This window comes from Amblyraja radiata, chromosome 35 (assembly GCF_010909765.2).
Source record: "Amblyraja radiata isolate CabotCenter1 chromosome 35, sAmbRad1.1.pri, whole genome shotgun sequence".
Lineage (NCBI taxonomy): Eukaryota > Metazoa > Chordata > Chondrichthyes > Rajiformes > Rajidae > Amblyraja > Amblyraja radiata.
The window spans coordinates 15081286-15098335 of NC_045990.1; the positions used below are offsets into that span (position 1 = coordinate 15081286).

At 45.3% G+C, this 17050-nt stretch overlaps 1 protein-coding gene across 1 annotated transcript in view; it reads left to right on the forward strand.

Annotated features, from left to right (window-relative positions):
* The first annotated feature begins 6994 nt into the window (after positions 1–6994).
* lyl1 (LYL1 basic helix-loop-helix family member) overlaps positions 6995–17050 on the forward strand; it is a 32085-nt gene continuing 22029 nt past the window's right edge. The window contains exon 1 of the mRNA XM_033050988.1: positions 6995–7172. The gene's annotated coding sequence lies outside the window, so the exon portion shown is untranslated. The remainder of the gene's footprint in view (positions 7173–17050) is intronic.

Here is a 17050-nt window from a genome sequence, read left to right on the forward strand (position 1 = left end):
CATTTTTTGTACCGCTTCATTTTTTTGAGCTTTAAGAAAAAGATAGAAGTAAGGAAAGTAAAGAAAGTGCGCAAGAGTCGTGAAGTGCAAGAGAGTGTTGGGAAAAGAAAGCCCCTTAGAAAAGAAGTTGGAGAAGGAAGTAAAGTAAGAAAGTAGACCCTAGAAAAGAAAGAAAAAGAAAGTAGGAACATTCGCTCTATTATAACATTAAACTCCGCAGAAAGGGGACTACCAACCAAGTCTGTTTTTGTTGTTTTACCTCCCATTGCCAGGTCCTGATACCATTTATTTATTCATTTATTTTTTAAATTACTATTGCACCTCATGCTTGTAATAGGTCCAGAAACGTAGACCACGTCTTTTGGAATTGGTCTGCTTTACCTGCTAAGAGGAATCTCATCTCTTCCAGATGTAATGTTTCAAACATATTTGATGTCCACATTTTTATTGTTGGTGTGGGCGCATTTTTCCAGAAATATATGTTTCTATATGATCCCCTCTCATTCTTCTAAATTCCAGTGAATATAAGCCTAGTCGACCCATTCTTTGGTTTTGGGAGCGGTTCTGCTGCCTCCGGCCGGGCGGGAGTTCCAGAGCCCCGGTCACAAGGGGGCAAATTCGACCCGCTAATCGGCCGCGGAATTCCCAATGAGTTCGAGATCGGCCCCCTCACCCGGCATGGGCGCCACATTTTCGTGGGGAATTCTAGGGGGATTTCAACTGTGCTCTCATACTTTCATCCAGATTAAGTGGTACAGCGGTAGAGTTGCTGCCTCACAGCGCCAGAGACCCAGGTTCAATCCTGACTACAGGTCAAGTCAAGTCAAGTTTATTCGTCACATACACAGACGAGATGTGCAGTGAAATGAAAGTGGCAATGCTCGCGGACTTTGTGCAAAAAGACAACCAAACAAACTATAAACACAATCATAAACACACACATATTCTTTTACATATTAAATATTGGAAGGAAAAACGTTCAGTAAAGTTAGTCCCTGGTGTGATAGGAGTTTACAGTCCGAATGGCCTCTGGGAAGAAACTCCTTCTCAACCTCTCCGTTCTCACAGCATGGCAACGGAGGCGTTTGCCTGACCGTAGCAGCTGGAACAGTCCGTTGCATGGGTGGAAGGGGTCTCCCATGATTTTATTGGCTCTGGAGTTGCACCTCCTGATGTATAGTTCCTGCAGGGGGGTGAGTGAAGTTCCCATAGTGCGTTCGGCCGAACGCACTACTCTCTGCAGAACCTTCTTGTCCTGGGCAGAGCAATTCCCAAACCAGATGGTAATATTTCCGGACAAGATGCTGTCTGTATGGAGTTTGTATGTTCTCCCTGTAATAGCATAGGTTTTCCCCGGGTGCTCCGGTTTCCTCCCACACTCCAAAGACGAATTAGTCTGTAGGTTAATTGGCTTCGGTAAAGTAATGGTAAAATTGTAAAAAAAAGCCCTAGTGTGTAGTGTGTGCTAGTGTAATGGGAGGTAGACAAAAATGCTGGAGAAACTCAGCGGGTGAGGCAGCATCTATGGAGCGAAGGAATAGGTGGCGTTTCGGGTCGAGACTGAATGGGTATAATGGGTATCGCTGGCTAGCATGGACTCGGTGGGCCGAAGGGCCTGTTTACACGCTGTATCTCTAAACTAAACTAAAGGAGGTGCCAGACTATCAGTTGCTAGAAAATTCGTGGTGGACCTGCCAGACCAATTACACTTAAGAAGCAACTAATTGGCCAACCAGGTAAGTATCTAACCAGAAGAGGCAGGGATTTTCACCGTGAATAATTTCTCTGAGTATTCCTACCATTTTCCAAACGTTACTATTCCTGGATATTCTCTGAACCAGTACAGCATCAACAACTCTGCTAACACAACAACAATACTTGATTGTCATCCCATCCACGGCCATTCCTTCTGCCCGCTGTGTGTTGCAGTTGCAATACATGCCATCTACATGCTGAGGACGGACACTGAGTGCCGGAGAAACTCAGCGGGGCAGGCAGCAGCTCTGCAGGAAAAGGATGGGTGACTTTATGGGTCAGAACACATCTTCAGACTGAGTTACTCCAGCACAAGTGGGCTAATTGACCCCTGTAGATTGTCCCATGTGCGCAGGGGGTGGGTGGGATATCATAGAACTAGATATCATAGAACTAGAACGAGTAGATGATCAATGTTTACCATGGACTCTGTGGCCTAAGGTCTTGTTTCCATGCTGTATCACAAGACTAGACTAAACTGAACTAAACAGAACTAAACTAAACTAAACTAAACTAAACTAAACTAAACTAAACTAAACTAAACTAGACTAAACTGGACTGGACTGGACTGGACTGGACTGGACTGGACTGGACTGGACTGGACTGAACTGAACTGGACGACTGGACTGGACTGGACTAAACAGGACTGGACTGGACTGGACTGGAATGGACTGGACTGGACTGGACTGAACAGGACTGGACTGGACTGGACTGGACTGGACTGAACAGGACTGGACTGAACATGACTGGACTGGACTGGACTGGACAGGACTGGACTGGTCTGGACTGGACTAGACTAAACTAGGCTACACGAAGGTAGACTAAACTAAATTAAACCAAACCAAACTGACAGAATGGAGGAACTGGGCTTGTATTCACTGGAATTTAGAAAGATGAGAGGGGATCTTATAGAAACATGTAAAATTATTAAGGGATTGGACACACTAGATGCAGGAAACATGTTCCCGATGTTGGGGGAGTCCAGAACCAGGGGCCACAGTTTAAGAATATGGGGTAGGCCATTTAGAACTGAGATGAGGAAAACCTTTTCACCCACAGATTTGTGTATTTGTGGAATTCTCTGCCTCAACCGATATCTACATCTTAAGCAGTATCCAGGGATATACAATAGAGTTTATACACAAGTACAGCCCTCCAGTTCAACATATACTGAACCGAATGTTCGTGCTTTCTGATAAAAGAAATCAAAAGCGCAAGCTGAACTGAAGCGGCTTTACATAAAAGGTGTAATTGAAAAAACTCAACACGAACCATTAAAATTTGTGTACAATATATAAACAAAAAGATGATGGTCATCGCATCATCATAGATCTAACAAAATAGATACCTTTGTTACTGCTTAACAATTAATTCCCAAAGGTTACTTCAATGGCCAGCATCATTTTTAAAGATGCTTACTATTCAGTGCCTATACGAGGTGACCACAGATGTTACTTAAATTCAACTGGATGGGACAACTCTAGCAGTATAAAGCACTGCCAAATGGGTTATCATCAGCCCAGGCTGTTCACAAAAAAATTTGAAACCAGCCCAAGTGTTTCTACGGAAACGTATACACATGGTCATGGCATATTTAGATGACATACTCATTATGTGCAAAAACTTTGGAATTGGCCAAACAAACTGTAACAACCACAAAAAAAAGTTATTTGGTGAACTGGGATTCATTTCATCCAGTTAAATCTAAACTAACGTCTTCCACTACTATGGACTACCTGGGGTTTCACCATTGACTCAGTTCACATGTCGGTGACTCTGCCTAAGGGAAAGGCTACAGATTTAATAGAGGCTTATAAAAACCTCACTGACATCAGCAAACCATCCATCAGATTGGTAGCCAAAGTAATTGACATAATGATGGCTGCCTTTCCAGCCACACAATTTTGACCTCTACATTACCAAAACATACAGAGAGCAAAAAACAAGCACTCTAAATTATGCAGGTCACTTTGACAGATCTGTGAAACTACCAATCAGGCTAAAATGGAACTAAAATGGTGGATAGATAACTCTAGCCTTGTTCCTATCCAAGCATTGTCAGTAACCTTTTCCATGGTACTACAAACTGATGCCAGTACAATTGGTGCGGAGCCACCAATACCAATACCACCGTGGTAGCATACATTAACCACAGGGTGGAAACAAATCGACATCATGTGACAATTTGGCCATACAAATTGGCAATGGTGTCTCCAGAAACATATTTGGATATCAACCACTTATCTACCAGGAAGACTAAATTCAGTGGCAGACACCAGGTCCCAGTTATCAAGTTATGTTACACAGGAACCAGACCCTGGGGCAGCGGCGACAGATGCATTTTTCGCTGCATTGGAGGGGAGGGGAAATTGTTTATTTACGCATTCCCTCCTTTCCTGCCTCATCAGTCGGGTATTAAGGAAATACAACAGACTCTGCATCTGGAATTGGTAGTACCCGATTGGCCTACACAACCATGGTTCCCAGTGGTATCAAACATGGAATCAGAGACATGAACATCCCATCTGTTCTGGAATATCTGGCAGGCCTCCACTACGATGAGGGGCTCAGTTACAGTGCCACCAACTACGCCAGAAGTGCCCTATTGTCATACCTATGGCAGGGGACAGACCATTACACTGTTGGGACTGACCCACTGGTACAAAGCCTATGAGGAGTACCAGATACTCCCATATATGGGATGTGAGTATAATCCTGAAGATGCTCAGGAGTGGTCTCCAGCAACAGTTCTGTCCTTACACAGACTGACATTAAAACGGTCATGCTAATGGTATTGGTCACGGCACAGAGGATACAGTCACTGCAAAACAAGACTGGACAACATGACTTTCTCAACGGAAAATATTACGTTTCATATTTATGAGAGTAAGCAGAACAGAAAAAGGGATCAGCAGGCCTCTATATACAATTAGGTCATACCCAACAGATGACCGTCTGTGTATAATAAAACATCTGTCGTTACACATGGAGAAAACGAATATCCTAAGAGGCAATGAAAAGGCACATTTTTTATCAGCCACTAGCAACCACACCAAGAGTGACGGTCCAGACCATCTCAAGATGGCTGAAACAGTTGCTAAACACAGGCTGGGGTGGATACTAAAATTTAAAAAATCTCTTTCCACCAGGGCTGCAGCTACATCGGCAGCGATACAATTGGATGTACCAATGGACCAAATCTTCAAGGCAGCAGGATGGTCTGGAGGGGAAAAACATTCAATTATTTGTAATAAAGCAGCAATGAAACCTGGAACATTTGCAGAAACAATTTAAGTTCTGTAAATTAATTTAAACCCATATAAAGGGGTTATAAACTTGTGTTAAAAATTTTATGATTTCAATGTCGAATTCATGTCCAAATTATGTTAACACAATCCTCCCAACAGTCAAGGCAGACGTGATGCATGGACTCGTTCCACGGCATGAAATCACAGAGCTTTAAAATCTTCACGTAGTCACTCACGTGACTCCGAAGTAAAATAGTAAGATTAAACGAGAACTTACCAGTTTGAAGTTTGATCTGTATTTTATGAGGAGTTACGATGAGGGATTACGTGCCCACCGCTCCCACCCAGATCATATACTTAACTGGTACCTCTTCTCTAATCTTACTATGTTTAGTCATTACAGTTATCTGTGATTCCACACCGCTGCTTTGAAGAATGACACGCATGCGCCTGGCGGGCTTCTTCACGTAATCCCTCATCGTAACTCCTCATAAAATACAGATCAAAATTCAAACCGGTAAGTTCTCGTTTAATCTTGCTATTAAATGACGTAATAGACTTACTGGGCCGAATGGCCTAAATCTGCGCCTAGTACGAATGAACTAATGAACTTGAATTGATGCCAATCTATTTCTTGCCTTTTCTCTGGAAATAAAATCTTTCACTGAACCATCACTTGGCAGGCTTTGTCCCCCCCACCCCACCCCACCCCCTCTCTTCCAACTTTGTCCCACCTACTCTCATCATCAGTCTGAAGGTTCAATAGACAATAGACAATAGACAATAGGTACAGGAGTAGGCTATTTGGCCCTTTGAGCCAGCACCGCCATTCAATGTAATCATGGCTGATCATCCCCAATCAGTACCCCGTTCCTGCTTTCTCCCCATATCCCCTAACTCTGCTATTTTTAAAAGCCCTATCTAGTTCTCTCTTGAAAGCATCCATGGAACCTGCCTCCACCGCCCTCTGAGGCAGAGAATTCCACAGACTCACCACTCTCTGTGAGAAAAAGTGGTTCATTGTCTCCGTTCTAAATGACCTAGTCCTTATTCTTAAACTGTGGCCCCTAGTTCTGGACTCCCCCAACATCGGGAACATGTTTCCTGCCTCTAGTGTGTCCAAGCCCTTAACAATCTTATATGTTTCCCAACCTGAAACAACACCTATCCACGTCCTCCAGAGATGTGTAGGAAGGAACTGCAGATGCTGGCTTATACCGAAGATACACACAAAATGCTGGAGTAACTCAGCGGGACAGGCAGCATCTTTGGAGAGATGGAATGGGTGATGTTTGGGGTCGAGGGCCTTCTTCAGACTGAAAGTCTTTTCCAGAGATGCTGCCTGACCTGCTGAGTTACTCCAGCACTTTGTGTCTTTTACTCACGATTCCAGCATCTGCAGTTCCTTGTAGAAACTAAGAACTGCAGATGCTGGTTTGTGCCAATGATTGACACAAAGTGCCTGAAGAAGGATCCCGACCCGAAACATCACCCATTCCTTTCCTCCAGAGATGCTGCCTGACCTGTTGAGTTACTCCAGCATTTTGTGTATATCTCCAGTTCCAGTTAATCTGAACACGGCCTGGTCTGCTTTGTGTTTTCACCCTATTTCTGTGTTAAATTCAGTCAATTATGCAATTTGAAATTATCCCTTTTCCTTGGAAATTAAAATCGCTGCAATTGATGGGGAATTACATTTGGAAATTAATGTGAAATCTGGGGAAGTTCGTGTGGAGAAATGGCCTTTCTCTTTTCACTTTCCATGGTGATTACGAAACAATAAAAGTCTATAAATATTGGAACATGGAAACGCAGGCCAAACAATGTCTCATGGACCCAAAGGGTTTTTTTTCAACCAGAAACAGAGAAAAGCTTTGGGCGGCGAAGTTATTCCTATGAAATCGCTTCCTCAACTGTTTCAATGGAAGGGCCAATAGGGAAGATTGGCCGGGTCTCGGTTGTGGCTTCTTCCTTATCAGGGTTTGGCACATTTGTTTGAGTGCTTATCCGCGCCTGCACCTTGCAAAGCTGCATCCTTCCCCGGCTTAAAAAGGAAATCTGCATCAACAAGGCACTCGGGGAAAAAAAAAAAACTTTTTAAAGAGCCAAACGTCGACGAATGGAGGTGGCAGAAAATGGCTCCGTTCAGATGTCTGCGGCGCTCAGCGGGTAAGGCCAGCGTTACCTTTCATACCAGCACTGATGGGGAATGTGGTGGGACTCAGCCACAGTTTACATAGAGAGGCAGTCTCCAACCCACCAGACTGGGTGAAAACTGTAAGGGCGATTTTTAAAGTGACCAAAAAAAGAAAATAGATCTTTAGATGTGTATAAATCACAGCAAAATATCCAGTTAAAAGCGAGAACAAAAAATGGGTTGAAAATACTGTTAAATTTCAGCATTTTGTGTCTATCTTCGTTCCATTCTGAAGGGCGAAAATGTACCAAGGAAAAGGATTAAAGTGAAACAAGTCAAAGTAATGGGTGTGTGTTAGATAATTATTTATTTTTGAAAATGACTGTTGTGAGTTTTGGGGTGATATTGGAACACTATAATGTCAATAACCGCTGCCGCTAATAAACACATATGTGTGGGATTTGTTTAATTTACAATTTCTTCAGCATTTTAGTTTTGTGTTCTGAACTAAATGGCAGCTATTGTTTAGCTGGATTTATTTTGGTGTTAGTTATAAGCAGAACACAGCCATGCGTGACGGTGTGTTATTTTAAGCAGGGTGAATTTGTTTTCTTCAGAACAAAATCGGTTTGAAACGGAATCGCCGGTTAGTTTCAGCGGTTGCGGGTCTGAATCGTATGCAATCCTATTAAGGCTCGAATAAACTAAATTGGATCAATTTCACAGATTTATCCACACAGTCGGAGGTCGTCATTTACCAGATCCGCCTGCTAAGCGATTCTATAGCGATTATAATAACATTAAGAACGGAATTATGGAAATTATTTAAACAGCGTGAAGAGATGGGAGAGCAATTCTGTTTTCGGATTTATCACGTTTGTTTGGACAGCAATGAATTATTTTTTCTTAACTAAAGCTGCCGATGAAATCCCCCGTTAAATAATTGATATTTTGATTATTACAGGTGTCAGGGGTTGTGGGGAGAAGGCAGGAGAATGGGGTTGAGAGGGAAAGATAGATCGGCCAAGATTGAATGGTGGGGTAGATTAGCCCAATTCTGCTCCTCGAATTTATGAGCTGATGAACATATAATTTTAAAGTTTCCAAACTCTGGGGAAGGGGATTACCACAAATTCAGCGGGTCTGTGTAAACGCTAGTTGTAGGAATTGTAGCAAAAGATGCACAGAGTGGCTGTTACTAAAGATGAATTGGAAAACGTATGAACGGGATGCAACGCTGACACTTTGCACAGAGTCCTGGAGGGAGCTGGGGCTCCAGAGGAGCTGGTGTCATTCTGGTTGGGAAAGGGTTAAATGTGCGGCTCCCAAGCCGGGTGCCGAGATGGGGTTTCCCGCTGAGTTATTCCAGCATTTAGTGTCTATCTTCGGTGTAAACCAGCATCTGCACTTCCTTCCAGCACACGCTGGTTATTGCTCCTATTAATCGAAAAGCAGCAACGCGGGGGTAAAAACTGAAACGGCTTTCAGAACATAGAACAGTCCAGCACAGGAACTGTCCGTTCGGCCCACAATGTCTGTGCCGACCACGATGGAAAAACCAACTCTCCTCTCTGCCTGCACATGATCCATTCCCTGCATACCCTGCATACCCGTGTATCTATCCTAAAGCCTCTTAAACACCACTACTGCATCTGCCTCCACCACCACCCCCGGCAGCATGTTCTAGGCGCCCACCAGTGTAGAAAAACTTGCCCGCACATCTCCTTTAAGCCGCACATCTCCCCCCCCCCCCTCTCCCCTCCCTTTAAACCTCTGTCAGTCTGAAGAAGGGTCTCGACCTTCGCCTTCGCTCCATAGATGCTGCCTCACCCGCTGAGTTTCTCCAGCATTTTTGTCTATCTTCTAATATTTGACGTTCTCAGCTTGGAAAAGGTTCATAAGATCTAGGAACAGAATGAGGCCATTCGGCCCATCAAGTCTACTCCACCATTCAATCATGGCTGATCTATCTCTCCCTCTCAACCCCATTCTCCTGCCTTCTCCCCATAACCCCTGACACCCGCACTATTCCAAGAATCTCTCTCTATCTATCTATCTATCTATCTATCTATCTATCTATCTATCTATCTATCTATCTATCTATCTATCTATCTATCTATCCCTTAAATATATCCATTGACTTGGCCTCCACAGCATCTGTGGCAAAAAACTCCACAGATTCACCACCCTCTGACTAAATAAATTCCTCCTCATCTCCTTCCTAACGGCATATAACCATATAACAATTACAGCACGGAAACAGGCCCACGGCCCTTCAAGTTTCTCCAGCTTTTTTGTGTACCTTCGATTTTCCAGCATCTGCAGTTCCTTCTTAAACACTTATTTTCCCCTGTCTGTCTGCCTATCTGCCTGTCTACAGTATGTACGCCTTTCACAATTGAATACATTTCTATCAGGTTACCCGTCGACCGCCGACGCTTCAAACCAAACAATTTAATTTAAGAGCCGCATTTTATCGAACAAATAATAAACAGCAAGTAAATGTCAACTTGTTGACCTAATGATTAGTTAAAGTCAAACAAAATGAAACAGTTGCAGTATTTAGTCTGAATATTGTTATACCACATATGTAATGGTGCTACTGTATGGAATATTTAAAAATGCATGGTCTTGGTCATAGTGCACAGAAACAGGCCTTTCCACCCTGCTCGTTCATGCCAACCAATATGCCCCATCTACACTAGTCCCACTTGCCCATGTTTGGCCCTTATCCCTCTAAACCTTTCCTAATAGAGAGATATAACATTTTAATTTAGTTCCATGAATAAAATCATGAGAGGAATAGATCGGGTAAACACACAGAATCTTTTGTTCGGAGTAGGGGAATCGAGGACCAGAGGACATAAGTTGAAGGTGAGGGGGGAAAGGTTGAATATGAACCAGAGGGGTAACTTGTTTTACACGGAGGCTGGAGGGTGTATGGAACAAGCTGCCAGAGGAGTTAGTTGAGGCAGGGACTATTGCAATGTTTAAGAAACAATTAGACGGGTACATGGATAGGACAGGTTTGGAGGTGTCGGGCCAAACGCAGGTAGGTTGGACTAGTGTAGGTGGGACATGTTGGCCGGTGTGGGCACGTTGGGCCGAGGGGCCTGTTTCCACACTGTATCACTCTGTAGCATTCATCAGCTCACTCAGACGTAGTATAATAGCAGGCAGACATGATAGGAATCGAGCCGTCAAGGTCGATCCAGGTTTGGATTTGGAATCGCAGCCCTAGAGCATGGTCATAGGCCCTTCAGCCCACCGAGTCCCTGCTGTTCATCAACCACCCAGCACCACCCTCTGACTAAATACATTTCTTCTGGCCTCCTTTCAGAAAATATTATATTTTATTTCTGAGCCCATGCCCTCTGGTCCTAGACTCTCCCACTAGTGGAAACATCCTCTACACCACTGGCACGGTGGCGCAGCGATATAGTTGCTGCCTGGCAGAGACAGAGACCCGGGTTCGATTCTGATTATGGGTGCTGCCTGTACGGAGTTTGTACATACTCCTCCCCGCGACCGTGCGGGTTTTCTCCGGGTGCTTCAGTTTCCTCCCACACTCCAAAGACCTACAGGTTTGTAGGCTGGGTATATTGGCTGGGTATAATTCTAAATTGTCCCTAGTGTGTGTAGGGCAATGTTAATGTGCGGGGATAGCTGGTCGACTCGGTGGGCCAAAGGGCCTGTAATCTCTAAACTAAACCTCTTTCTTTGTGTATCCCGGGGTGCTGGGTGGAGGTGGAATTCCACCGGTGGTCGGAGGGAATAAGGGACATACCTGGACTGCACCATTATTAATTCATCATAAAGTGTGATCCAGAGGGTTTAAGACACACACGGACACACACAGACAGACAGACACAGGTAGACAGACAGACACACGCAGACAGACAGACACACGCAGACAGACAGACACACGCAGACACACACACCCACAGACACACACACACCCACAGACATACACACACACAGACGCACACACACGCACACAGACGCACACACACGCACACAGACACACACACACGCACACAGACACACACACACACGCACACGCATACGCACACAGACACACACACACACACACACACACACACAGACAGACAGACACACAGGCACAGACACACACACACACAAACCCAGACACGCACACACACGCACACCCACACACACACACAGACACACACACAGACACAGACACGCACACACAGACACACACACACACACAGACACACACACACACACACAGACGCACACACACACACACACACACACACAGAGACACAGACACACACACACACACACACACCCACAGACACACCCACACCCACACACCCACAGACACACACACACAGACACACACACACACACAGACACACCCACACCCACACACAGACACAGGAACGTTGGGCAGCGCGGACACAGATAAGGCGCTTCCATCCACCGGATAAACACAAGAGACCACTCAGGAGAAACACCAGTTTACCAGCAAACACTTCACCCTTTACCGAAAGTGTAGAAAAAGAAAGCCCCGTAGCTGGTGGAAATCTAAAATTAAACCAACAAAGCCCCAACACCTCACTCAGCCAGCCAGTCGGCACTTGTGAAATGAGACATCGAGTTAACTTCTCAATCGGATCAGATCAGGAATCAATTTAGACAAAATTGCTGGAGAAACTCAGCGGGTGCGGCAGCATCTATGGAGCGAAGGAAATAGGCAACGTTTCGGCACGAAATGCTGCCTATTTCCTTCGCTCTATAGATGCTGCTGCACCCGCTGAGTTTCTCCAGCAATTTTATCGACCTTCGATTTTCCAGCATCTGCAGTTCCTTCTTGAACATTTTATCATGAATCAATTTGTTGGCCAATTATGTACATATACAAGGAATTTGACTCGGCGCCTTGCTCCCATATGGTAAAAGTACGATATACAGCAGACAATAATACAAACATTATAATTAAAAAATGTCAAAAATGAAGTGCAAGAGTAAAAAGGGGCAGCTAATGTTCGGCACATGTAAATATCTAATGGCCCTGTCTAACGGTGCGAGTCCACCCACCAGTGATCCCGAGTTTTAAATAAATCAAGAAAGTGCAGATGCTGGTTGACAAAAAGTGAACGCTGGAGTAACGCAAAGACGCAGCAGAAATTTGGAAATGTCATCCCGTCAATAAGGATTGAATCTGAATCTGAATCTGTCACCCATTCCTTCTCTCCAGAGATGTTCCCTGTCCCGCTGAGTAAAGAGTGCCCACGGTAGACTCGCGAGTCGCTACGGTAAACTCACGGGCTACTACGTTCTTACAGCGGGTTTTACATTTTTACTTCAAGAGGAAATTTGACTTGTGGAAATCTTTCATCATGTTGAAAGATTTTCACGAGTTAGCAAGTTTCCCGAGTACCTGCCGTTAGCGTTACGAGTTCCGACGTTCCCGCTAGTTAATTCTACGTAATTACCACGAGTTTGATTTGTTTTAAACTCGGGATCACTCGTAGTGCGGCTGTTATGTCGAGCTACCGCTCGTTGGAAGAAGCTGTCTTTCAGTCTTGACGTGGTGTTTTCTGACTGAGATCCTCAATGTCTGACGTTCTCAGAAGTTCGAAGGAAGGGACATTGACCCAAAACGTCGCTCTCTTTCTCTCCCTGACCCGCAGAGTGTTTAGTTTAGGGATACAGCACATAAACAGGCCCTTCGGCCCACCGAGTCCGCGCCGACCAGTGATCCCCGCACACTAACACTATCCTACACACACTAGGGACAATTTACACTTATACCAAGTACACAAACCCAAGCCAATTAACCTGCAAACCTGTAAGTCTTTGGAATGTACGTCTATGTACATACTCATAACTTTCTTAAAATGTAGAAGTTTTGTTTAGATTTTAGTTTTAGAGAAAGGTGCCATTTGGCCCATCGAGATCTCGCCGACCAGCGATCCCCACACGCTCCCACTATCCTACACACTAGGGGCAATTTACAATTTTGTACCGAAGCATATTAACCTACAAATCCGCACGTCTTTGGAGTGTGGGAGGAAACCGGAGCACCCAGAGAAAACCCACGTGGTTACAGGGAGAACAGACAAATTCCGCGCAGACAGCATAGAAGCATGTAGAAACATAGAAAATAGGTGCAGGAGGAGGCCATTCGGCCCTTCGAGCCAGCACCGCCATAAATTGGATAGTTATATGGATGGGAAAGGAATGGAGGGTTATGGTCTGAGCGCAGGTATATGGGACTAGGGGAGATTATGTGTTCGGCACGGACTAGAAGGGTCGAGATGGCCTGTTTCCGTGCTGTAATTGTTATATGGTTATATGGTTATATGGTTATTGTGATCATGGCTGATCGTCCCCTATCAATAACCCGTGCCTGCCTTCTCCCCATATCCCTTGACACCACTAGCCCCTGGAGCTCTATCTAACTCTCTCTTAAATCCATCCAGTGACTTGGCCTCCACTGCCCTCTGTGGCAGGGAATTCCATTAATTCACAACTCTCTGGGCGAAAAGGTTTTTTCTCACCTCAGTCTTAAATGACCCTCCCTTTATTCTAAGATCTGTGGCCCCTGTTTCTGGACTCACCCAACATTGGGAAAACATGTTCCTGCATCTAGCTTGACCAGTCCTTTTATAATGTTATATGTTTCTATAAGAACCCCCTCATCCTTCTAAACTCCAGTGAATACAAGCCTAGTCTTTTCAATCTTTCCTCATATGACATCCCAGGGATTAATCTCGTGAACCTACGCTGCACTGCCTCAATCACAAGGATGTCCTTACTCAAATTAGGAGACCAAAACTGTACACAATACTCCAGATGTGGTCTCGCCAGAGCCCTATACAACTGCAGAAGCACCCGTAGTCAGGATTGAACCCGGGTCTCTGTCGCAGTGAGGCAGCAACTCTACCGTGCTGACCGAGTTGTGAACACTCTTCCTTAAATGCGGTCCTGCAGAAACACCAGCCCCCTGGCCGGGGCCGTTTCCCAACACAAGGTGGTGCAGCGGTAGAGTTGCTGTCTCACAGCGGTGGAGACCCGGGTTTGATTCTGACTGGGGTGCTGTCTGTACGGGGTTTGTATGTTCTCTCTATGAACACGTGAGTTTTCTCCGGGTAAAACATAGACAGAGAAACATAGAAATAGGTGCAGGAGTAGGCCATTCGGCCCTTCGAACCAGCACCGCCTTTCAATATGATCATGGCTGATCATCCAAAATCAGTACCCCGTTCCTGCTTTCTCCCCATATCCCTTGATTCCATTAGCCTTAAGAGCTAAATCTAACTCTCTCTTGAAAACATCCAGTGAATTGGCCTCCACTGCCTTCTGTGGCAGAGAATTCCACAGATTCACAACTCTCTGGGTGGAAAGGTTTCCTCCCACACTCCAAATGCAGGCAGGTAGGTAGGTTAAATGCCTTCAGTAAATTGTCCCTAGCATGTAAGATAGAACGAGTGTTGGTTGGAGCGGACCCAGTGGGCCGAAGGGCCTGTTTCCACGCTGTATCTCAAAACTAGCACTAAAGGTCCAGTGTTGTTCCCTCCTTTCATTGGACTATGCATGTACTGTGTTGAGAATCCCTCTTCGATACATTCTCGGATAAGTAACGCATGCTGCCAGTCGCAGCCTCTGGCACTAATTCGTGGGATAGTCAGGAGCATTAGGAACTGTGGAAGAACTAAAAATCAGTCTGAATCTGAGGAGAGGGGAAGAGAGCTAACGTTTCAGGCCATTGCCCTGATGTCCTAACAAAGGTTCACTGGCCTGTAGTGGCTGACCTACTGCGCATGGTCAGGATTCTCGATGTACCTCATAGGAGCAGAATTAGGCCATTCGGCCCATCAAGTCTACACTGCCGTTCAATCATGGCTCAACCACCTTTTCCTGCCATCCCCATAACCCCTGGCACCCGTACTAATAAAGAACTTTGTCAATCTGCACCTTAAAAATACCTAATGACTTGCCTCCCCAGCCATCTGTGGCAATGTGTTCCACAGATTCTGCACCCTCTGATGAAAGATATTTCTCCTCATCTCTTTCCTAAAAGGACATGCTTTAATTCTGAGGTTGTGACCTCTGGCCCTGGACTCTCCCACTAGTGGAAACATCCTCTCCGCATCCACTCCTTCCAGGCCTTTCACTATTCTGTATGTTTCAATGAGGTTCCCCCTCATTCTTCTAAACACCAGCGAGTACAGGCCCATTGCCGACAAACGCTCATTATAGGTTAATTAACCCACTCATTCCAGGGATCATTCTTGTCAACCTCCTCTGGACCATTTCTAGAGCCAGCACATCTTTCCTCAGATATGGTGCCCAAATTGCTTACAATATTCAAAATGTGGCCTTATAGAGCCTCAGCATTACATCCCTGTTTTTGTACACAAGCCATCCTGAAATACATGCAAGCATTGATTTTGCTTTCTTTGCGACTTGAAGATTACCTTTTTTGGGAATCCTGCACCAGTCCCTTTGCATGTATAGTTGCTGCCTCACCGCGCCAGGAGACCTGGGTTCGATCCTGACTACAGGTGCTGTCTATATGGAGTTTGTACGTACTTCCTGCGATCGCATGGGTTTTACCCGCTATCCTTCCTCACTCCAAAGACGTACAGGTTTCTGTACGTAAGCTGCCCAAACCTCCTTCATGTGGTCCAAGACTTCCTTGAGCGCTGTATCACTCTCTCGACATCTCGGGTTTAGATTATCATTATCTCGACATCTCGGGTTTAGATATCAGGCCCAGTATCAGAGAGAATCCTTCACTGTGGATTCCGTGGTGGTTTGTGGTGTTGTGGTGGCAACCCGTGATGGTGACAACCACATTACCACTTGACAGAATGTCCATAGGCCCAGTACACATATTACCTTCTGCCATTCATAATAATCAGAATCAGAATCGTATTTTATTAGCCAAGTATGTTTTGCAACATACGAGGAATTTGATTTGCCATACAGTCATACCAATAAAAAGCAACAGAACACACAAAATACATTTAAACATAAACATCCACCACAGTGACTCCTCCACATTCCTCACTGTGATGGAAGGCGAAAAAAAGTTCAATCGCTTCCCTTCTTTATTCTCCCCGGTCGGGGGCCTCGAACCTTCCGTTGACGGGGCGATCTTACTCCCGTAGCCGGCGGCGTTTGGGCCGTCTCGTCGGGGCAAGCACGCTCCCGCATTGGGGGGGTTCTCAGCTTCCCCGCGCCGGGCGATCGGACCCCTGGTCAGGGCTGGTTTTCTGCGTCGTTTGGTTTTCTGCTTCCCGACATCGTTCTCCAACCGAAACTGCAAGCTCCTCGATGGTGAAAAACGCAGGCTGCGGTTAGAGCATTGATCCCAGGCGAGGGATTCAGCTAACCATTTTCAGGGAACCCCTTGCCAATATTTGCAGAAGATAACAAGAAGCGGCTGAGCCCCAGAATTAAACATGTGCAATGGTGGCACAGCGGCAGAGTTACTGCCTCACAGCGCCAGTGACCCAAGTTCAATCCCGGCCTGTACGGAGTTTGTACCTTCCCCCCGTGACCTGCGTGGGTTCTCTCCAGCTGCTCCGGTTTCCTCCCACGCTCCAAAGACGTGCAGGTTTGTAGATTAATTGGCTTGGTAAAAATTGTAAATTGTATCTACTTTGTGCAAGATACAGTTGGTGTGCGGGGGTCGCTGGTTCGCACGGACTCTGTGGGCCGAAGGTCCTGTTTCCACACTGTATCTGTAAATTGAACAAAGCTTAAAAAAAACCCCGGAAAATAATTCATTCAAACCCAGAAACCAAAGACAAATCACAGATGATGAACATTGGTCCATTGTGCTATTGGGGACAGTTGCCGTTCGGTTCATCTTTCCCTACAGTTACTCAAATCTATACATAACTAAAACTCTGATCTTGTTATCTTC